This window comes from Canis lupus, chromosome 4 (assembly GCF_048164855.1).
Source record: "Canis lupus baileyi chromosome 4, mCanLup2.hap1, whole genome shotgun sequence".
Lineage (NCBI taxonomy): Eukaryota > Metazoa > Chordata > Mammalia > Carnivora > Canidae > Canis > Canis lupus.
In genome coordinates, this window is record NC_132841.1 from 36,446,837 (window position 1) to 36,469,910 (window position 23,074).

The following is a 23,074-nucleotide window of genomic DNA, read 5'->3' on the forward strand; positions in this document are numbered from 1 at the left end:
AACATCAATGATTACAAAAAGGTGTCAGCCTCTTAAACAATCCTACAGAAAAGAGTGGAGCCTCCTTTAAAGAAATGCTGCATCTGAATATTTGGATGCTACTGAGGTAGTGAAACCCAATATCAATACTCTGACCAAAAAGTGATTTGGAAGACTTGCACTTTATTTTTTTTAAGATTTTATTTATTTATTCACGAGAGACACACACAGAGAGACACAGGCAGAGAGAGAATCGGGCTCCATGCAGGGAGCCTGATGTGGGACTCGATCCCGGGTCTCCAAGATCACTCCCTGGGCCAAAGAGGCGCTAAACCGCTGAGCCACCCGGGTTGCCCCAAGACTTGTACTTTAAATGTGAAGAAATTTTAGGATTCTTTCTGAACAATCTGATCAGCCTGTTTTTCTTTTTATGTATACACAACAGTTAAAATATGATAAAATCTCTGACTAAAGAAGTTCAAGGCAGAACTTTAACTAAAAATAAAAGTAAAAATCTACTCAATGATATGTATCTTATTGGTACAGGAAACAATGGTGTGTTCCAATCTATAGCATCTTAGATTTAACAAAATTCCAAAGCAACTAATTGGAACCAGTCTAAATGTCCAAGAATAGAATAATACTTAAATAAATTAAATCCCCCCCCCCCATTTTCCCAAGCCCTAAAGCAACGACTAATCTATTTTCTGTCTCTATAAATTTGTATAGTCTGGATATTTCATATAAATGGAATCATATAATATGTGGTCTTTTGTGATTGGACCCTTAGCATACTTTCAAGGTTTACTCATGTTGTAGCATGTTTCAGTAGTTCATTCCTTTTTATGACTGAATAATATTCCATTGTATGGATATATCACATCTTGTCCATTTACTCATTAGTTGATAGACATTTGGATTGATTACATATTTTGACTTATGAATAATGCTGCTGTTAACATTCATGTACTAATTTGTTGTGAGGAGATAGGTCTTCAGTCCTTTTGCATATATACCTAGGAGTAGAGTTGCTGGAATATATGTTAATTCTATGTTTAAGTTTATGAGGACCTACTAGACTATTTTCCAAAGTGTCTGCAACTTTTCACATTCTTACCAGTAGTGTATGAGGATTCTGGTTTCTCCACATCATTGTTAACCCTTGTTATCTTTGATTGTGGCCACCCTACTGGATGCATGGTAGTGTCTCACTAAGTTTTGATTTGCATTTTCCTAGTGGCTAATAATGTTGAGCACCTTTTTATGTATTTATCGGCCATCTGCATATATTCTTTGAAGAAAAGTCTGTTCAGATCCTTTGTCTATTTTTAATTGGGTTATTTGTCATTTTATTATTGAGATGGAAGAGTTCTTTATATAATCTAGATACAAGTCCCTTGTCAAGTATATGATTTGTAAATACTTTTTCCCGTTCTTTGGGTTGATTTTCATGTTTCCAATAGTGTCTTTTTGAAGCACAAGTTTTAAATTTTTTTATTAAGCCAAATTTATCTATTTTTTTCTTTTGTAGCCTTTGTTTTGGTGTTATATCTAAGAATCCATAGCCAAATCCAAGGTGACAAAGATTTTGTCCTATGTTTTCTTCTAAGAGTTTAATAGTTTTAGCTCTTAACATTTAAGTTTTTGATCCATTTTGAGTTAATTTTTTATGTGAGGAATACATATATTTTGTATATGAGGAATATATATACTTTATTTGTGAAGAAAGTGTCCAAGTTCATTCTTTCACATGTAGCTATGCCCTGGCACCATTTGTTGAAAACAATTTTTTTCCCTATTTCACCCTTGATTTTGAAACCCTTGTCTTCATGACCTTGTTGAAAATAAATTCACTATAGACACATGGTTTGTTTCTGGACTCTCAGATCTATAGATCTATCCTTTTGCCAATACCACACTGTCTTAATGACTGTTGCTTTGCAGTAAGTTTTGAAATTGGGGAGTGTAAATCCTCCACCTTTGTTCTTTTTCCAGATTGTTTTGACAATTCTAGATCCCTTGAATTTCCTATTATTTTAGGATCAAATTGTCAATTTCTGAACAAAATGGCAGCTTGGATTTTGAGAAAGTTTGCATTAAATCTGTGGATCAGGGCAGCCCCAGTGGCACAGTGGTTTAGCACCGCCTGCAGCCTGGGGTGTGATCCTGGAGACCCGGGATCGAGTCCCAAGTCGGGCTTCCTGTATGGAGCCTACTTCTCCCTCTGCCTGTGTCTCTGCCCCCCACCCCTCTCTATGAATAAATAAAATCTTAAAAAAAAAAATCTGTGGTCAACTTGAGGGAGCACTGCTATAGTAACAATATTAAATCTTCCTATCTGTAAACAGAGGATGTCATTCCCTTTATCAAATCATTTTTTTAAGGGGGAAAGTATTTTTTTTAATTTATTTATGAGAGAGAGAGTGCAAGCAAGGGTAGGGGCAGAGAGTGAGAGAGAATCTCAAGCAAACTACTCGCTGAGCAAGGAGCTAGATGCAGCACTTGATCCCAGGACCCTGAGATCAGACACTTAACTGTCTGAGCCACCCAGGCATCCCTATCCAACCGTTTTTAATGTACTAGGGGAATGACATGATGCAGCTATGTCACCAGGAAAATAGAATGATATTCCTTGGTTATGGGATAATTGGTAATTTTTATTTTATCTTTAAACATTTCTGCATTTTCTAATTTTTCTTTTTTTTAAAGATTTTATTTATTTATTCATGAGAGACAGAGAGAGAGAGAGAGAGAGAGAGAGAGAGAGGCAGAGACCCAGGCAGAGGGAGAAGCAGGCTCCACGCAGGGAGCCTGACGTGGAACCCAATCCCAGGTCTCTGGGATCATGCCCTGGGCCAAAGGTGGCGCTAAACCGCTGAGCCACCCAGGCTGCCCCATTTTCTAATTTTTCAACAAGAATATCTTTTACATGACCAGAAAGATGTTATTTTATTTAATAAAATACACTCAGATTTAAAATACTTTATAAACATGGAATATGCTTGGAAATGAAAATGCTTGAAAGATTTTTCAAAATACATGAAAATACCAGTATTTATACTCAGTCATTTCTTCATCAAAATTTGCTAATTTAATACCTTATGGAAAATACTGTGCTAGGTCCTGAGTGTACTGCTTTTTGTTTATTTGTGTTTTTTTGTTTTTAAGTAGGTTCCATACCCAGCATGGAGCCCAATGTGGGACTTGAACTCAAGACCCTGAGATCAAGACCTGAGCTGAGATCAAGAGTCAGATGCTTAACCCACTGTACCACCCAGGCTCTCCTGAGTGTACTGTTTTAGCAAAATAAGCATGATTCCTATCCTCCTGAAGCTATATCCAGTGCAAGATTGAAACTGACAATAAACAGGCAAACAAAGTAGGAAACAGAAATGCAATTACAAATTGCAAAGAGTACTATGGAAGAAAGCCCCTGGTACTATGCTAGTGAAAAATGGTGGGAATGACCAGAATATATATTCTGATATAGTGGTCAAGGAAGCTCTCTCTAAGGCATCAGCATTTGCGCTGAGGCTTGGCTACTGGGTATAAAGATATACGTTGGTTTTTACTATTTGTCAAATGTTCAAGATAGTCTCTTAAACCTAAAGGTAAAAATAGAAAGCTTTAAAATTACAAAGGGAAATTAATTTCAACAAATAGAACAACCCCACCACCTCCTATACCATGATAAATAGGGACCCAAAAATTCAATACCATAAAATATGGGGTTAAGTCATCATAAAGTTAATTAAATGCACAGAAGAGCCCACTGTGGTCCCACTATACAGCCCCAATTCTACCCTGTCCAAGCTGCAGTTTCGTTCCACCAAATAACAGTTATCTGTTCCAGCTTAACCATCCATGGAGATGATTCTGGGCCCCAGTGGAAGGCTGGGAGTTCCGGAACAGAGGCAGCAATTCCAGGAATCTCCAGTGAGCTGGTGACTTTTTTGTCAGCCTGCTGGGGAAGTATGGGTGAAGAGAATATTGAAGATTCAAAGCCCTATCACTTTACCTCCATCTTCCTGAGGTGGTATGCCCTGACATTTCCCCTCTTGGTCTCCATCTATCTTCCACTAGCTTCCCTCCAAACATGAGATCTCCAGCCTACTCCTGTCTGAGAATGAGAGTTAAGCAAAGGACCAAAGCTAGTATAGTTGAGATCAGACACTCCAGATTGAGGGTTACCATGGAAGTTTTATTATATGTTTGGTTGCTACTTGTCTACTCAATATCCATTCCCTGCTCTTAGTAACAGAACTCAGATTTTCTTTAGGTAGCAATGTGACTAATAGAATTATATGCCTCCTTGAACTCTACTGAAAGAACTCTACTGCATGATAGTTTGACCAGTAGGATTTCAATTAAGGGATTAGAAAAAGCTCTGCTTTAATGATACAGGCACTGCTCATTTCAGCTTCTTTTATACCTTCTTCCTTGGAACCTGTACATGAGGCTAGAGATGGAGCAATCACTTTAAGACTGTGAGATAACCATAAGGATAAATATTTTATATGAAGAATAGTGATACAGGAAGATGGAAGGAAGCTGGGCATTGACACCACTGTGGAATAGCTGTCCCAGCCTGAATGAACCACCTCCAGAGGTCTTAGGTGAAAAAAGTCCACCTTTATTTGATTGTCCCATTAATTTTCCAATACATAGAGCCAACTGGAATCCTTTTCTTAAAAAAGACTTACTTACTTACTTTATTTATTTATTTATGAGACAGAGTGAGCAAGAGAGAGAGTACATAAGCAGAGGGAGGGGGAGAAGCAGGTTCCCCCGCTGAGCAGGACCCTGGGATCCCAGGACCCTGGGATCATGACCTAAACTGAAGGCAGACACTCAATCAACTGAGCCACCCCAGGCATCCCACAAAATCCTAACAGATACAGTGATGTACCATGAGCATGAAATTAACACCCTTTAAAGAATCCAAGATTTTTAAGGTTTTAGTGTATAACTCTCATGTCTATAAAAGAGAAAATTCACAGCACTCCTTATCACCCACTATAGAGTGATCAGTAAAGGTCATTAAACAAAAGTAGCACAAAGGAGCAGTTCCAGAAAGGGAGCCATTTAATGCCACTTACCTTCATTAATCCCATTTTCCAAGCTGTATCAAATAAACATATATTCCAGGTAAAACTGTGTTTGCTATGTAAAGGTACTAAACTTCTAGAGAGGTTTTTGGCGCCCCCTTGCAGTGAGATTGCCATCCCTGAACTAACCCCTCGTATAATGGAAATTTTTCACAGCATACAATAACTTCCAGAGCAACTCTGCCCACAGGTGAAGCTATGGCTTAGGGTGCATTATTGCACATACCTTTCAACTTACAAGCAGATGTATTAAAGTGATATGGCTCAAGGAATGATAGTTTTTTTCCACTTTTGCCTTAGGCAGTTTCTACTCTAATCTGAAAAATATGAAATCTCCAGTTTACTATCACACCTTTATACATAGTGCCTCATCCTCCAAAACAAAGTCCTCAAATTATACCTACAAAATTCATTATCCTTCAGGAGAGATACAGCCACCACTCAAAATAATGTAACAGTTGTACAGAAAGTGTAGTTCAGATAAAGCAACATATTAATAGGCCAAATCAAGGGAAGGGAAGGAGAGAATTCTGATAGTTTTCTGTATGGACCCTTGCTCATGTGAAATTAAATTCTTTGTGCATCCTAATGTGAAAAATGTACATTGTTTTTATTATTGTGAATAAGATAATGGGCATTCAAGTAACTTATCAAGCAGGAAAAAAAAGTCTAAATTATATGACAAAATGTTTTATCACAGAACCCAAGCAGAGAAAGACTTCCAGATGAAAATCTATGTGATGTCACTCAGAATTACATTCTTTTTAAGTTTCAGAATAGAATTACTCCACAAAATTTTCTGATACCTTTCTAATGTTTCCCAGTGAAACTCTAGAAAATAAAATTCAGTCATCATAATTGAATCGAGTTCCAAATAAATTATAGTTTTAATTGTCAAAATCTTACATGTCAAATTACCTGTTTTGGAGATCTTTTTTTAAATTGGGGAGGAGGGGAATTCGCTATTTTTTTTTTTTCTCTCTCTAAATAGGCAAAGACAAGCAGCCTGGGATTTTCGGGGATCTTTACTATTACCAAAACGAAGGCTAAACTAACATGTAATACACAACTTCGGTGGCTTTCCTGGAAGGCAATTCAAAGTTCGGCGTAGAAGGTCTTCAGTGCCCGGTGTCAACCCTTCAAAGAAGGGTTTATATCATAAAACGTCATGAGTACTTTCTTCACCATCAGTGTGTGATGAGTGATAAAAATGTGGGCAGAAGTAATTATTTTGCCAAGCTCTGCGGCAACAGGGACGCAACAACACGGCCCCGTAGGGAATCTCAAGCAAACAGCGACGGTGCCGAGCGGTCCGCAGAAGCGCCCTGACCCCCGCGGGGGCTCCCCGGCCGCTCGAGGGGATCCACGCGCCTCCAGCCCGTCCTGCGATCGGGCCTGCGCCGCTCGGCCTCCCCCGAGCAGTCCTGGGTGGTAAGCCGTGTCCTTCCTGTGGGTTCCGCAGTTTGGAACACGGGGCTCTGCAGCACCTGAGACTTCCTCGCAGCCCGTTTTCATGCCCCACGCTGTCACGGGAGCGCGTCCCTATCCTGGTCCGGCCCGGGGCTGTCCACTGAGCAGCCCGACTGACTGACGTCGCCGCCGATGCCGGAGCCACGCGATAGCGTCCTGACAGCCAGGGCCCGCGGCGGCACGGCAGCGCCCCACTGCCTGCGACGAGGGGCCGGGACCGCGTCTGCGCAGGCACGAACGCTCCCAGACCGCGGGGACCGGCCTCCTGGGAGGGGCTCCCGACACCCCGACAAAGACAGCGCCGGGGGAAGTTGGAGCGGCTGCCGCCCGCAGAGGCGAGCACATCAGCCCCTGGCCTCGGGCCGAGCCGGCGACGCGCCCTCAGAGCTGCAGCCAAGTCTCCCCGGAGCTTCTGAGCCACTTGCTGGAAGTTGGGGCAAGGGGCAGAGGAGGGCGAGGGCAGCGCGGAGAGCCGGGCCGCGCCCCAGTCGGCTTCGCGTACCGCCCAGCACCTGCTAAGGCGCCGGTCCCGAGGCGCCGCACCCGCTCCTCCTCCCGGTGCCGGGCGTGTCCCCGCCGCCAACGCCGCCAACGCCGCCGCCGCCTGCTGGGGAGAGGAGGACGCGCGGCCCCGGGGATCCGCGAGGCGGGCAGCCCCGACCCTGCCCGCTGCCCGGCAACGGAGCGTGCCCAGTGGCCGCCGCGGGCGCCGGGCGCGGGACTCCAGCCCTCCGGGTTTGCCGGGGCTGGGGGCCGGGCGCGAGGCCGTCGGAGTCGGTACCGTGGCGGAGACGGAGGGGGAAGGTGGATGGTGAGCTGGGAGCCGAGGGTGGCCGGGAGCCGCAGGGCGCAGGGGGAGGCCCCTGGAGGGCTGTCAGCCCCGTTTACCCGGCCGCAGCGCGACCCGACGCCCGAGCACGAGCACGAGCACGAGCACGAGCACGCAAGGCAGCCGCGGCCGTGCCCCGCCACGACTCCTCCCACTGCCCCGAGGCGCGGATCTCTTTTCAGGGAAAAGATGAACACTCCCCGTTTTGCGGATTCAAAGCTGTACTCCTGGTCCCAATCTGCAAGACTGCGCTGGATTCTGTACCCCTGGCCCCTGATGAGACCCGGAATGTCGGGGGGTTGTGCATTTTAACACCTGTCAAGAAACCTGACCCTCCTTAGCTCCGACTGTCTTCGGCACTATGCCGTGGACAACCTGCCCTCCTGTGCGGCACTGCGCACGCTCGGTCCATTTGTGGAAACAGCTCCTGACCTGATGTCACTCGTTTTTGCCCCCAACAGTTTTATTAACATCAAGAGCGAACATAATAGATGGTCTCATTTCACTACAGACCTGAATGATACCTCTATTATTATCAACCTTACGTTTTAGGAGGTAGGTAACTACCTCATAGGGTATCTTGGTTATAAAATGAGATAGTATATAATGCACTTAGAACAATGTCTTGACACCTACTAAGTACTCAACAAATGTTAGCTCTCATTATCCCCAATTTACAGATAAGAAAACTGAAGCACCCAGACCTGCTTAAAGCTCCAGGCTTAGCAAGTGTCAGGGCAGAGGCAAGCCCAGGCAGGCAGTCTAACTCCAGAGCAGGAGCACTTAGCACGACGGTATCCTTCCGCCACAGCTGAAGGGGAACCACAATGAACCAATTTGTGATGTAGGGTATGACTCAGTATTCTGTCCCAGGCTTTCTGTCAGAGGTCTGAGAATTCCTGTGGTAGTTTTAATACACATTTGCGTCAAAATCTTTGGGATACAGCAAAAGCAGTCCTAGGAGGGAAATACATTGCAGTACAAGCATCCCTCAAAAAATTGGAAAAAAATCAAATACACAAGCTAACCTTGCACCTAAAGGAACTGGAGAAAGAACAGTAAATAAAACCTACACCAAGCAGAAGAAGACAGTTAATAAAAATTCAAGCAGAACTCAATAAAATAGAGACCAGAAGAACTGTAGAACAGATCAACCAAACCAGGAGTTGGTTCTTTGAAAGAATTAATAAGATAGATAAACCATTAGCCAGCCTTATTAAAAAGAAAAAACACGGGGATCCCTGGGTGGCTCAGCGATTTGGCGCCTGCCTTTGGCCCGGGCGCGATCCTGGAGTCCCTGGATCGACTCCCACATCAGGCTCCCTTCATGGAGCCTGCTTCTCCCTCTGCCTGTGTCTCTGCCTCTCTCTCTGTGTGTGTCTATCATAAATAAATAAATAAGTAAATAAATAAACAAATAAATAAATAAATAAATAATCTTTAAAAAAGACTCAAATTAGTAAAATCACAAATGAAAAAGGAGCGATCACAACCCATATCAAGGAAATATAAGCAATTTTTAAAACACATTATGAGCACCTATATGCCATAAATTAGGCAATCTAGAAGAAATGGATGCATTTCTGGAAAACCACAAACTACCAAAATTGCAGCAGGAAGAAATAGAAAGCCTGAACAGGCCAATAACCAGGGAGGAAATTGAAGCAGTCATCAAAAACCTCCCAAGACACAAAACTCCAGAGTCAGATGGCTTCCCCGGGGAATTCTATCAAACATTTAAAGAAGAGACAATCCCTATTCTGCTAAAGCTGTTCCGAAAGATACAAAGGGATGGAATACTTCCAAACTCATTTTATGAGGCCAGCATCACCTTAATTCCCAAACCAAAGACCCCACCAAAAAGGAGAATTATAGACCAATATCCCTGATGAACATGGATGCAAAAATTCTCAACATGATACTAGCCAATAGGATCCAACAATACATTAAGAAGATTATTCACCATGACCAAGTGGGATTTATCCTCGGGATGCAAGGCTGGTTCAACACTCGTAAAGCAATCAATGTGATTGATCATATCAGCAAGAGAAAAAACAAGAACCATATGATCCTCTCAATAGATGCAGAGAAAGCATTTGACAAAATACAGCATCCATTCCTGATCAAAACTCTTCAGAGGGTAGGGATAGAGGGAACATTCTTCAGCATCTTAAAAGCCATCTACGAAAAGCCCGCAGCAAATATAATTCTCAATGGGGAAATACTGGGAGCCTTTCCCCTAAGATCAGGAACAAGACAGGGATGTCCACTCTCACCACTGCTATTCAACATAGTACTGGAAGTCCTAGCCTCAGCAATCAGACAACAAAAAGACATAAAAGGCATTCAAATTGGCAAAGAAGAAGTCAAACTCTCCCTCTCTGCAGATGACGTGATACTGGACATAGAAAACCCAAAAGACTCCACCCCAAGATTGTTAGAACTCATACAGCAAATCGGCAGTGTGGCAGGATACAAAATCAATGCCCAGAAGTCAGTGGCATTTCTATCCACTAACAATAAGACTGATGAAAGAGAAATTAAGGAGTCAACCCCATTTACAATTGCACCCAAAACCATAAGATACCTAGGAATAAACCTAACCAAAGAGGTAAAGGATCTATACCCTAAAAACAACAGAACACTTTTGAAAGAAATTGAGGAAGACCCAAAGAGATGGAAAAATATTCCATGCTCATGGATTGGAAGAATTAATATTGTGAAAATGTCTATGCTACCCAGGGCAGTTTACACATTCAATGCAATCCCTATCAAAATCCCATGGGCTGGGGATCCCTGGGTGGCGCAGCAGTTTGGCGCCTGCCTTTGGCCCAGGGCGTGATCCTGGAGACCCGGGATCGAATCCCACATCGGGCTCCCAGTGCATGGAGCCTGCTTCTCCCTCTGCCTATGTCTCTGCCTCTCTCTCTCTCTCTCTCTCTGTGTGAGTATCATAAATAAATAAAAATTAAAAAAAAAATCCCATGGGCTTTCTTCAGAGAGTTAGAACAAATCATCTTAATATTTGTGTGGAATCAGAAAAAACCCTGAATAGCCAGGGGAATATTGAAAAAGAAAACCAAAGCCAGGGGCACCACAATGCCAGATTTCAGGTTGTACTACAAAGCTGTGGTCATCAAGACAGTGTGGTACTGGCACAAAACAGACACCTAGATCAATGGAACAGAATAGAGAATCCAGAAGTGGACCCTCAACTTTATGGTCAACTAATATTCGACAAAGGAGGAAAGACTATCCACTGGAAGAAAGATAGTCTCTTCAATAAATGGTGCTGGGAAAATTGGACATCCACATGCAGAAGAATGAAACTAGACCACTCTCTTGCACCATACACAAAGAGAAACTCAAAATGGGTGAAAGATCTAAATGTGAGACAGGATTCCATCAAAATCCTAGAGGAGAACACACACAACACCCTTTTTGAACTCGGCCACAGTAACTTCTTGCAAGATACATCCACGAAGGCAAGAGAAACAAAAGCAAAAATGAACTATTGGGACTTCATCAAGATAAGAAGCTTCTGCACAGCAAAAGAAACAGTAAACAAAACTAAGACAACCTACAGAATGGGAGAAGATATTTGTAAATGACGTATCAGATAAAGGGCTAGTTTCCAAGATCTATAAAGAACTTATTAAACTCAACACCCAAGAAACAAACAATCCAATCATGAAATGGGCAGAAGACATGAATAGAAATTTCACCAAAGAAGACATAGACACGGCCAACAAGCACATGAGAAAATGCTCTGCATCACTTGCCATCAGGGAAATACAAATCAAAACCACAATGAGATACCACCTCACACCAGTGAGAATGGGGAAAATTAACAAGGCAGGAAACAACAAATGTTGGAGAGGATGTGGAGAAAGGAGAAGCCTCTTGCACTCTTGGTAGGAATGTGACCTGGTGCAGCCACTCTGGAAAACTGTGTGGAGGTTCCTCAAAGAGTTAAAATTAGAACTGCCCTTTGACCCAGCAATTGCACTGCTGGGGATTTACCCCAAAGATACAGATGCAGTGAAATGCCAGGACACCTGCACCCCAATGTTTATAGCAGCAATGGCCACAATAGCCAAACTGAGGAAGGAGCCTCTGTGTCCATGGACAAATGATGGATAAAGAAGGTTTGGTCTATATATACAATATTAGACCAGATAGATATTACTCAGCCATCAGAAAGGACAAATATCCACCATTTGCTTCCATGTGGATGGAACTGGAGGGTATTATGCTGAGTGAAGTAAGTCCATCGGAGAAGGACAATCATCATATGGTTTCACTCATATGGGGTATATAAGAAATAGTGAAAGGGATTATAAGGGGAAAGGAGAGAAAATGAGTGGGAAATATCAGAGAGGGTGACAGGACATGAGACATACCTAATTCTGGGAAACAAACAAGGGGTGGTGGAAAGGGAGGTGGGCGGGGTTTGGGGTGACTGGGTGACAAGGGGACACTTGACAGGATGAGCACTGGGTATTAAGCTATATTTTGACAAATCGAACTCCAATTTAAAAATATACAAAAAAATAAAAAGTAAAAAAATAAAACACATCTGCAGATTTTTTGGTGCACCTCTCATTAAGACATGGAGTCTGTCTGCCTCCCCGTGAACCAGAGTGGGCCTTTATGACTCTCTTGACTTCTGAGGCCAAACGAGAAAAGATGCTACCAATTCCATTCTCTCACTTGGGACAGGGACCTTGGTCCACACTAAGCTGCCATGTTAGAGAAACCATGTAAAGACAGAGTTGCCCAAGGAGCCTCAGATGTTCAAGCCTTCCCAGCCCAGATGCCAGACACCAGTGAATGAGAGTCTTCAGATGATTCTAGATCCTGAGCAAAAACTGTCCAACTGAGCCAAGATGACCCCAGAGATACGTAGCAGTAATAAAATTTTGTTGTGGTTTTAAGCCACTAAGTTTTGAGGTCATTTGTCATGCAGCTATAGAACTAGAAGACATCCCTATGTCTTCAAACTGTCTACCAGGTTAGAAGGAAGCTGGTTTTGCTCTCTTCTCCCCCCTCTCTGCCCCATCCACTCCTTCCTACTTCAGTTCTTTTTAATTCTGTATGTTTCCAGGACTCTGGGCACTTATAACTCATACAAGGAATAGAATGTCATCTTAGAAAAATTCTGTCAATATATCCAATAGTATTTGCTTAAAAGACACTAATGTAAACACAAATATTTCTGTCTACAATAGAACAAGGACCAATGCTCAAGCTTCTAAAAAATAAATATTTAGGGGTACCTGGGTAGTTCAGTGGTTGAGTATCTGCCTTTGGCTCAGATTGTGATCCCAGGGTCCTGGGATCAAGTCCCGCATCAGGCTCTACACAGGGAGCCTGCTTCTCCCTCTGCATACGTCTCTGCCTCTCTCTGTGTCTCTCGTGAATAAATAAATAAAATCTCTTTAAAAATAAATAAATCTTTAGAATCTTTATTTTCCTATTTTTTCATAGAATAAAACTTTTACTACTGTCTGACATACAGCCAGATGGGAGTTGTTACTCTCAAATCCTCCTAGACAATTGATGGTTTGGGGCAAAAGAAAAGAAAAGAAAAGAAAGGAGGCAAACATTTTCTAAATACACACGTATGGAGGGTCTGGAAACCCAAACTATTTTCCAGGATTCAAGTAGATCTCTTCATAAGCACACTGTATATATACAGAAAACAGAATGTAAACCTCAACCAATTATATTTCAAAGCAAAGAATGTTTTTCTCCTGACAGAATATGTGCATGACAGCTCTGGAGGTTTAAATTTAAACCATCTTGAATTAAATCTGAACACACAAAAAGTAGATCTTGACAACCTTCCTAAACAACATTTGCTCATGCTTGGGTAATTCAGAAATGGCTGAACAGATAGATGCAACCTTCCAGAAAAGAATTTGCTTCTGAGCTGATATGAAGCACATGAAATTTCAGCTGAAAAGGTTACTAGAAGAGGTAGAAATTTGTAAGACATTGAAAATAGAGATGCCAGGGAAATATCAGAAAGGGAGACAGAACATAAGAGACTCCTAACTCTGGGAAACGAACAAGGGGTGGTAGAAAGGGAGGTGGGTGGGGGGGTGGGGGTGACTGGGTGACGGGCACTGAGGGGGGCACTTGATGGGATGAGCCCTGGGTGTTATTCTATATGTTGGCAAATTGAACACCAATAAAAAATAAATTAAAAAAAAGAAAAGAAAATAGATGGGGATACCTGGGTAGCTCAGCGGTTTGGTTCCTGCCTTTGGCCCAGGGCGCGATCCTGGAGTCACGGGATCGAGTCCCGCGTCGGGCTCCCAGCATGGAGCCTGCTTCTCCCTCCTCCTGTGTCTCTGCTTCTCTCTCTCTCTATGTCTATCATAAATAAATAAATATTTAAAAAAAAAGAAAATAGAGATGCCAGATGAATGTAAAGATGATAAATGTAAAGTAGGCGCTTGGAATGAGAGCAATACCCATGGCCATAAATCTAACAGTATGGTTAATGTCACAATTTCAAAGGTTTTATGTATTTATCTCAGATGAGTGCATAGCCTAACATATCCTTATCCAGTTTTTTTTCTTCTCAGATTCCTCTTGGTTATAATAATACTTCATATTTTTGTAGTACACTTCACTATACTGTATACATTATAAGTTATAGTGTCTTATATGTCTAAAGTTACTGGTTAAAACCATTACAACACTGTGCAAACTTAATTACCTGATACTTGCCCTTCCAAATTCTGCTTAGGACCACATGCTAGAGTTGGAATGGGACAATCACACACACCTGCTCCCAGTGCCCTCTGCTCACCTTTCTCTCCGCAGGGTGTTTTTGAGTCCAACTAAGCTCCCATACCCCTCAGGAAGCCTTCCTTCACCTCTCCAGGTCACAATGATGTTCCAGAGCTCTCTTAGCTTGAAGCACACATTTTGAGAGTAAAATCATTAGAATTACATAGTTTAATGGTGACTTGCCTCCCCTATCCACAGTACCAATTATTTATTATAAAATGAGGTTGTAAATTCCTGAGAGAAAACAGTAAAGTAGAATTGCGAAAACTCAATTAACTTTTATTGAGCCCTTATGACAAATCAGTAAGTACTGATTTAAATGTTTAAATTTCTTACTTAATGCTATCGAGTAGAGAAAGGTATTTATCATCCTTATTTATGTGGTGGGGGTGGTGGGAAGTGAGAGGAAGAAAATCCAAAAAATTCAAGAGTAGTATGCCCAAGTAGAGAGTCTGTTCCCGATGGACTGGCAGCTCAAGATTGTCTTCTGACAGCACTCTTAGAAGCTGGGCTACAAGTCCTTTTTTTTTTTTTTTTAAGATTTTATTTATCTATTCATGAGAGACACAGAGAGAGGCAGAGACATAGGCAGAGAGAGAAGCAGGATCCCCGCAGGGAGCCTGATGTGAGACTTGATCACAGGACCCCGGGATCACAACCTGAGTCAAAGGCAGACGCTCAACCACTGAGCCACCCAGGTACCCCAAAAAGTCTTTTTTTATTTTTTTTAAAGATTTTATTTATTTATTCATGAGAGACACACAGAGAGAGGCAGAGACACAGACAGAGGGAGAAGCAGGTTCCATGAAGGAAGCCCGATGTAGGACTCAATCCCAGAGTCCCAGGATCATGCCCTGAGCCAAGGGCAGATGCTCAACCACTGAGCCACCCAGGTGTCCTTTCCTGAAGGGAGAACTGTGGGGTACATTTCCATGTTCATCACAAGTCACTCCTTGAGCCACTGGATCCAGTCCATATATATTGAGGGAGCCTCTTCTCCACGATTCTGGTGGGCCTCTCCTTCTGGGGGAATCTTAGAAAGGAAAGTTTAGTGGGAAAAATTACAATCCTGTAGGTCCTAGGGTCCCAAATGCTAATCATTGTCTCCCTTCTCCACTAGCAAGTCTAGATCTCCTCACCCTCAAGAGCTGGTCTAGGCTGTTTACTTGGTGACACAATCCAGATTCTCATCTGTGATTGCTGCACTTGTTCATTTACTGTTACAACTGAAGGGAGAACAAAGAAGTGCTCAAATAAGTCATCTGTGTGCTAAACATACTGTCTTTGCCTCTATTATGTAATTAGAGCACTGCTCTTCTTGATGATTAGTGTCAATTACCTCAGCCAAGATAGTGACTCTTCTTGCCTGCTGATATCTGTATCCTTGGTGGAGGTGGTCTTCCACTGCAGAAGAGGAATTCTAACCCTGCAGAGGCAAGAGCTTTGGGGACAAGATGCACAAATTTCCCAAATGGATCATTTCCCAATAGGAAGTTGAGGCAAGTGTGGTCACTCCTGCTTCCACCCTTTGGTTTTTTTGACCCATGTAGACTTCTTATCACAGATGCAGCTCCGTATGAAATCTTTGATTCAACATATATGCCATGCCCTGGAGGGTGGCTCACCATTCTCATAAAGTATCACCTTCAAGATGGCACTTCAGCTGTGCTTCTAGAAGGCTGTTCTACTTCAGCTGTGCTTCTAGGAGGCTGTTCTACTTTTTCCAAGCAGCTTCTTGCTGGTGCAGTATGTGATATGACCAGTGGGTCCTGTGGTCATGAGCCCATTCCTACACTTCAGGTAATGTGGGTTACCAGATTTGTTTCAGTGCTCTATGGGATCTCATGTCAATAGAGTAACACTCTGTAAGCCTTTGGATTAGTAACATTGACTGAAGACCTGAAGGTAGGAAAGGCAAACCTATACCAGGACTGTGTGTCCAGTGTGAGCATGAATTGCTGGCCCTTTTGGAGAAAAAGTGATCCAATGTACTCAACTTGCCATCAAATGGTCAGTCTCCTCAAAGAACAGGTGCCATTGGGGCACCTGGGTGGCTCAGTGGTTGAGTGTCTGCCTTTGGCTCAGGTCGTGATCCTGGGGTCCCAGAATCAAGTCCTGCATCAGGCTCCCCGCAGGTAGCCTATTCTCCCTCTGCCTATGTCTCTGCCTCTCTGTGTGTCTCTCATGAATAAATAAATAAAATTAAAAAAAAAAAAGAATGAGTGCCATAGTGGGGGCCTACCATTAGTCTCTGTTAATGGCAGGCTGTATATTTGGAAGCAGTAGCAGCGACATTAGCCTTGTTAAGTTAGTGCCCATGTTGTTAGGTCCATGGATAGCCTCCATTTCTGTCACCAAAGCTACTTTATTCTATGCCCATTTTGCTGGCACTGGGTTGGCTGATGACAGGATCTATCTGACATCTAGCTGAGTCATTTTGTCTACTTGGTTGCTTAGTGTCTCTTCTGTGGTAGATGCCCTTTGGTGGACTTTAATATATAATAGAAAGGTCTACATGTTTTTCATCCACTGCCATATGTCCATTCACATGTCCCTACCCATTCTTGTCTCCCTATTCTTCCATTCTTCTTCCTTTCATGTTCCTGTCTAACTGGCTAGGCCATTTGCCATTACTATGACTCTGTATATATTCTAACTTTGGGCCATTTCTCTCTGCACAAAGTGGATGACAGCTTGAAGATCTACCCTTTGGGAGTATTTTCACTTGCTACAGTTATTTTTTTCCTCAGGAAAGCATATGCAGAGAAAAAATTTGGTGTGTAGAATATTTACTAAGGAAACTACTCAAAAGGAATGTGGGAAAAAGACAAAGGAGACAAGATTGGACAGACAGAAAAGTACAGCTTGGTATAGACCTGATGGCAACCTTAGATGATCTGAAAGGAAGCTCTAGAGCTAAGCTGATCTTTCAGAGTTGCCCTATGTTGGCCTGCCATGGCGGGGCATTTATATCTCCACCTAAACCAGTCACTGGATATAAACAGCTCTAAGAAGGCTGTGACTCAGGTCAAGGAGTTTCTTTGGGGCTGAATCAATCCCTAAACATTTTGACAGATGAAAGCTGACATTGACAGCACTCCTGGCAGCTGAAGATACAAGCACTTTCTTAAAGAAGAATCAAGTGGCACATCTTTGTGTCCACACAGAAATGAGATAGCCTGAGTTCAACCCCTGACAAAACTGATTACTTCCTGGGTAATCTTGGACAAGTTACTTAACGTCTTTGAGTTTCAATTTCCCCATCTGTGAATGAGGGTTATCATATTACTTATTTCATAGGGATATTGAAAAAATTCCAGGATGTAACTCATGTAGAACATATTATATGGATCACCAGGAAGAGCCAGGTGAAATTTAACCATTATTATTATTTTTTTGTTTTTGTTTTGTTGTTGTTGTTGTTTTCCATTATTATATTTTTATATAAAACTGGATCAGCAGTAATCTCTTGAACATCAACTATAGCGATATTCTTCTGGATATATCTCCCAGGCAAGGGAAACAAAAGAAAAAATGAACAATTGGGACTACATCAAAATAAAAAGCTTTTGTACAGTGAAAGAAACCATCAAGAAAATGAAAAGGCAATCTACTAAATGAGAGGAGATATTTGCAAATGATATATCCAATAGGGGTTCAATATCCAAGATATATAAAGAACTCTACCATGGCTAGAATAAAAAAGACAAGAAGTAAGTGTTGGTGAGGATGTGAGATGTGGAAGAAAGGAACCCTCATGCACTATTGGTGGGTTGTAAATTGGTGGAGTCACTATAGAAAACAGTATAGAGGTTCCTCCAAAAACTAAAAATAGAAGTATCATATGATCTAGTAATTCCACCTCTGGGTATTAACCTAAGGAAAATGAAAATTGTAATTCAAAAAGATAAATGCATTTCTATGTTTATTACAGCATTACTTGCAATAGCCAAGACATGAAAGCAAACCAAATGTTTGTTGGTAGATGAATGGATAAAGATTATGTATATATATATATATATCACTCAGCCATAAAAAATAATGAGATCTTGACATTTGCCAACAACATGGATGAACCTAGAGGGTATTATGCTAAGTGAAATAAGTCAGACAAAGAAAGATAAATACCATGTGATTTTAGTTATATGTGGAATTTAAAAAACAAAACCAATGAACAAACAGAAACAGACTCATAAATTCAGAAAACAAACTGGTGGTTACCAGAGGGGAGGGGAGGGGGATGGGTGAAATAGGTGAAGGAAATTAAGACATACACAATCCCAGCTACAAAATAAATAAATCACAGAGATTAAAAGGACAGCATAGAAAATATGGTCAATAATATTGTAACAAAGTATAGTGACAGATAATGACTATACTTACCATGTGAGCACTGAATAATGTATACAATTGTTGAATCACTATGTTGTACACCTGAACTAATATAACATTGTATATCAACTATACTTCAATAATTTTTAAAAAGTAAAAAAATCTAATCTATATATGCTATGCACTATAATATTTCTAAGGCCGTTATTATTGGATAGGTATATCATCCAACCTTTTTTTATAATATTTTTCTTTCTGGGTTCAGATATAGGAAGTTAGTTCTACTAACTTGAATTAAATTTCTGGAGAACGGGCCTGGTACTTTCTTTGCACACACAGCACCCAATGAGAGGCTTGTATTTCTTCCTGTGGCTGGAGGGTATGGCAAACACAACAGGGAATTAGTGTGCAGGCTGAGCATGTGCACAATTATGAAGCATCAGCATTCGCTCATTACCTCGGACAATGGCTGGCTCTCCAGCTGCCTCCACCCTAGCTATGGTGGGTTTGGCAGGCTGTGAAGAGGAGCCTTCCCTCTAGCAGATACTCAGTATTGGCTGGATTCAAATAATCCCTAGCTAAATATCATCTCTTATAAGGAGCCTAGGTATCCTGGATTCAAGCTGAGAAACCATACTCTGTGAAGGATCAAACTGGCTCCCAGTGAAGGAAATGATGAGACCAAGAATACCAGAGAGAGGAGTCCCAACCCCCGTCTTAGACAGACTTTAGGCAGTGGTTTTCAAACTGTAACTAAGGGTTACAAAATTATTTTAGTGAAACAGTGACAAGCTTTTCTTTTTTTTTTTCTTAATGAAATAGAGAAATATATTACATAAATATATATTGCTTCAGAAAACTTCTTGTGAATGTATGTTTTTTCTAGAGTATGAGTATGTAGCTAGTTGTGTATCTGGCTGAAATATACTGCCTCAGGTGGGAGATTTAAAGCAAGAATTATCACCCTGATGCTCAGCCCAAAAGCCCTACTTCACTTTCCTTTCTTTTTATCAGAAATAGCTTGACGCATTTCTCTTATACCTTTCCATTTCATTCATATTGTATTCATTAGACTTGGGGTAATTAAAAAGAATGCATTTTATTTGTTACTTCTATGCCCCTTCTCCCTTCCAGTTGGTTCCCTGGGTGGGCTAAGAAGGTTGGACTAACCACTCCATTTCTCTCTCCTATCAGGCAAAATAATCAAGAGTGAGCTGGGCTGTAGCATTCTGGGAGGAGATTAGAATAGGCTTCTTATCTGAGACAGGTGGAGCCAATGAAGAAATTACTAGATGAGCACCTGGGTCACTCAGTTAAGTGTCTGCCTTCAGCTCAGGTCATGATCCCAGGGTCCTAGGATCAAGCTCCACACTGAGATCCCTGCTCAGAGGGGGGATCCCTCTGAGGATCCCTGCTTCTCCCTCTCCCCCAACCTCCTTGTACTTTCTCTCTCTCAAATAAATAAAATTGAAAGAGAGCAAGAGAGAGAGAGAGAGAGAGAGAGAAAGGAAGAAAAGAAAAGAAAAAAGAAAAGAAAAGAAAAAAGAAAAGAAAAGAAAAGAAAAGAAAAGAAAAGAAAAGAAAAGAAAAGAAAAGAAAAGAAAAGAAAAGAAAAGAAAAAGGAAATTACTAGAAATCTCATTTGGCTCCTCAAATCCAAGGATGTAGGTAGAAACCCAAAGCCAATTGTGCAGAGAAAAACAGTATCAGAAACAAGGGTGAAGAAGAAAGGGTTGATCTTGCAGCACTGAAATGAGAGGACAGGAGGCAAAAGGGAAGATCCCCCAAATGAGGAACATCCACAGCAATGTTTCATGATTTGCAAATGAGAAAAGCTAAAGCATACAATTTCCCTACCTACCAATTTACATATTTTAAATGTGCCAAAAGAAGATGATAGGGGTATGGATTACGTGGGTATAGCCATTTCTAAATTATATAGCTAAAAATTGTGCATTTCAGTGTACATATATTTTAATTTTTAAAATTGCTAATAATTAAGAATGGGAAATGTATAAAGGTTGGATAGATTGAGAATGGCAGATTGTTGAAGCTAGGTGAAAGAGATTCATTATACTCCATTTACTTTGTATTTGAAAATTTTTACAATGTCCCAAAATGCCTTTAACATTCTTCCTTGTTATTAATCCATCCAAGGGCTAATATGCCTTTTCTTCATAAACTCAAATGAACATGGAAGCAATGAATTCACTATGCTGTTTCCACATTCCTGGCTGCTCCCAACAGCCAAGTGTCAAAGTTGCATTAGACCAAATGGTCCAGGGGCAGCCTATCTACCACAATCACACTGGATAATCAGAAGGGATCTAAGAGATAGAGAAGGTGGCTTCATGTCTGAAACATGTACTAAATCCAGCATTTCTCCACTGACCCCATAGATCTCTCTGAAGTGAGACCTTCCCAGGAACCTGTGAAGGTAGAATAGACTTATGCTTGTTATTTTATTGTGTTGATAATTAAGGAAGCAACAAGACCTGGAAAGTGCCTGATGTTGTAAATTATGAATAGAGAAGGTGGGGTGGCAACAGCTGGCAATTCAACATGTGTGGTTTGCTTTAACAGGAAGCCACAAAGAAATCTCTGAGGCCCAACACAGCATGAAACTATAGAATTTCTTGCTCAGAGCTAAGAAATGAAAGGCCTGCTGGTAAGGAAATAGTCCCTTTATCCACCTCCTCATTAACAGGTCTAGAGGGAAAGTGTGCTGCCAGAGGCTGGTCTTGATGTCTAATGATATGAAGCAGAACTGGAGCATTCATGTGAAATGGTATAATAGAAAGGTGTTCTAGTCTTGGATCTTCAAGGAGCTATGCGGTATTGGGCAATTCACCCAGCTAAGCTATACTTTCATTTCCTCATCTATAACTTGATCTAGCTGATATTTCTAAAATTCCATTATTAATTTGCCATAAAGTTTCATTCACCCATTATTGGCAAGGTAAAATTGTCCTCGGCCCACCTCTTACCTAATTCTTGACAAAGGCCAGTCTCATAAGCCAAGAGAATATTGACTACTTCTATGTGGTGATTTAATGAGATGAAATCCCAAGTTTGCAAACTCCTCATTAGATATAGCATTTCCTGAAATTATAGTAGAGGAGATTTTTTTTCTTCATTTTGGAGGTTCTTCTTTAACATACCCTATTAAAATGGAAATGCCCCCAAAAGACTCAGCCCTTAGCATTGATTTAAAATTTTGTAGAAATAGTTCCATTAGATAGGTCTTGTGGGTAGGAGGAGAAGGGACTGAAGTGTGAAGGCACTAATGTGAATTCAGTGTACTTCTTGGGTTCCACTACTCTGAGTGATAGACTAGTTGCCACACAGGAGAGGAAGTATGAAAGGATTAAGGTTAGGGAATAGTTTGTGGAGACTTGAATCACTTGAATTTGTTACAGTCCACACAAATTTTAGCACATTACTCTGAAGTTCTTTACATCAGGCTTAGGTATTGAATGGTTGTGGCCCCCTCAAATATACATGTTGAAACCGTAAGCCCCACTCTGATGGAATTTGGAGATGGGGCCTTTGGAAGGTAATTAGGGCTAGATGAGCCTAGGAGGATTCCCATGATGGGATTAGTGCCTTATTGGAGGAGACCCAAAAGAGATTGCTCCCTCCCTTGCCACACACTCTCTCCAAAGAAAGGTCACATGAACACACAGCAAGAAGGAATCCATCTGTAAGCCAGGAAGAGAGCTCTCACCAGAACCAGATGCTGCCAGCCATTACTCTGGGACTTTCCAACCTCCACAACTGTGAGAAAATAACCTTTGGTTATTTAAGCCACCCAGTCTTGTGGCATGGCAGCCTGAGCTGACTAATACAATCTCCTTTTAATCATGTGGCCCCCTTCCCTTCCAGTGTTAGCCATGAGTCAATTTGCCAAATCAGGCATGAAAGAAATTTCCCCAAAACATCTGGCAAGGGAATATTCTTAAACATTATTCTTCTCCCAGAGATTACTAGGCAGGTTCTGTTTTTAGATACATTCAGTGCACTTCTCAGGCTCTGAGTTTTCTGTCTGCTTTTGGATGAATCAATCAAACAAGGTGGTTGCATTTCCTAAAGGAACATCTCTCTCTTAACCTGGTTCACATATGAAATGGGTTTACTAACATGATATGTGTTGGAAAAGTTGGAAAAAACTTTAATGATTTTTTAAAAATTTAACAGTTTCAAACATGCTCCAAAAGTAGAGTAGTACAAAGAGCATCCGCATATTCACCACTCAAAGTCAGTGATTGCTTGTGAATATTTTAAAATAAAATACCAGTGAGAGACAAAGTATTATATCTGCAAAGTACTAAGTGTGCCATGGGGGAAAGAACTTCATTATTTTGTGGGATATAAATGCATTATCAAGCTACAGAAAAACATATCTGATCCTTTTCTTCATCTACATGCAAGGATACATTTGACCTAGGCTTTAGAAATTGTATTCTTTAACAAAACAAACAAGCAAAGTTAAAAAGAGAGAGAGACATAGACAAACCAAGAAACAGACTGTTAACTATAGAGGAGGAACAAT

The 23,074-nt window shown here is 41.4% G+C and overlaps 1 protein-coding gene and 1 long non-coding RNA gene across 2 annotated transcripts in view; both read right to left on the reverse strand.

Annotated features, from left to right (window-relative positions):
• The window catches only part of MCC (MCC regulator of WNT signaling pathway), a 447,338-nt gene extending 433,039 nt beyond the window's left edge, over window positions 1–14,299 (reverse strand). Inside the window, 1 exon segment of the mRNA XM_072823923.1 lies at window positions 14,210–14,299. The gene's annotated coding sequence lies outside the window, so the exon portion shown is untranslated.
• Window positions 14,300–14,957: 658 nt separating this feature from the next.
• Window positions 14,958–23,074, reverse strand: part of LOC140632175 (uncharacterized) — a 29,093-nt gene continuing 20,976 nt past the window's right edge. The window contains exon 3 of the long non-coding RNA XR_012029693.1: window positions 14,958–15,223. This is a non-coding gene — a long non-coding RNA (uncharacterized lncRNA). The remainder of the gene's footprint in view (window positions 15,224–23,074) is intronic.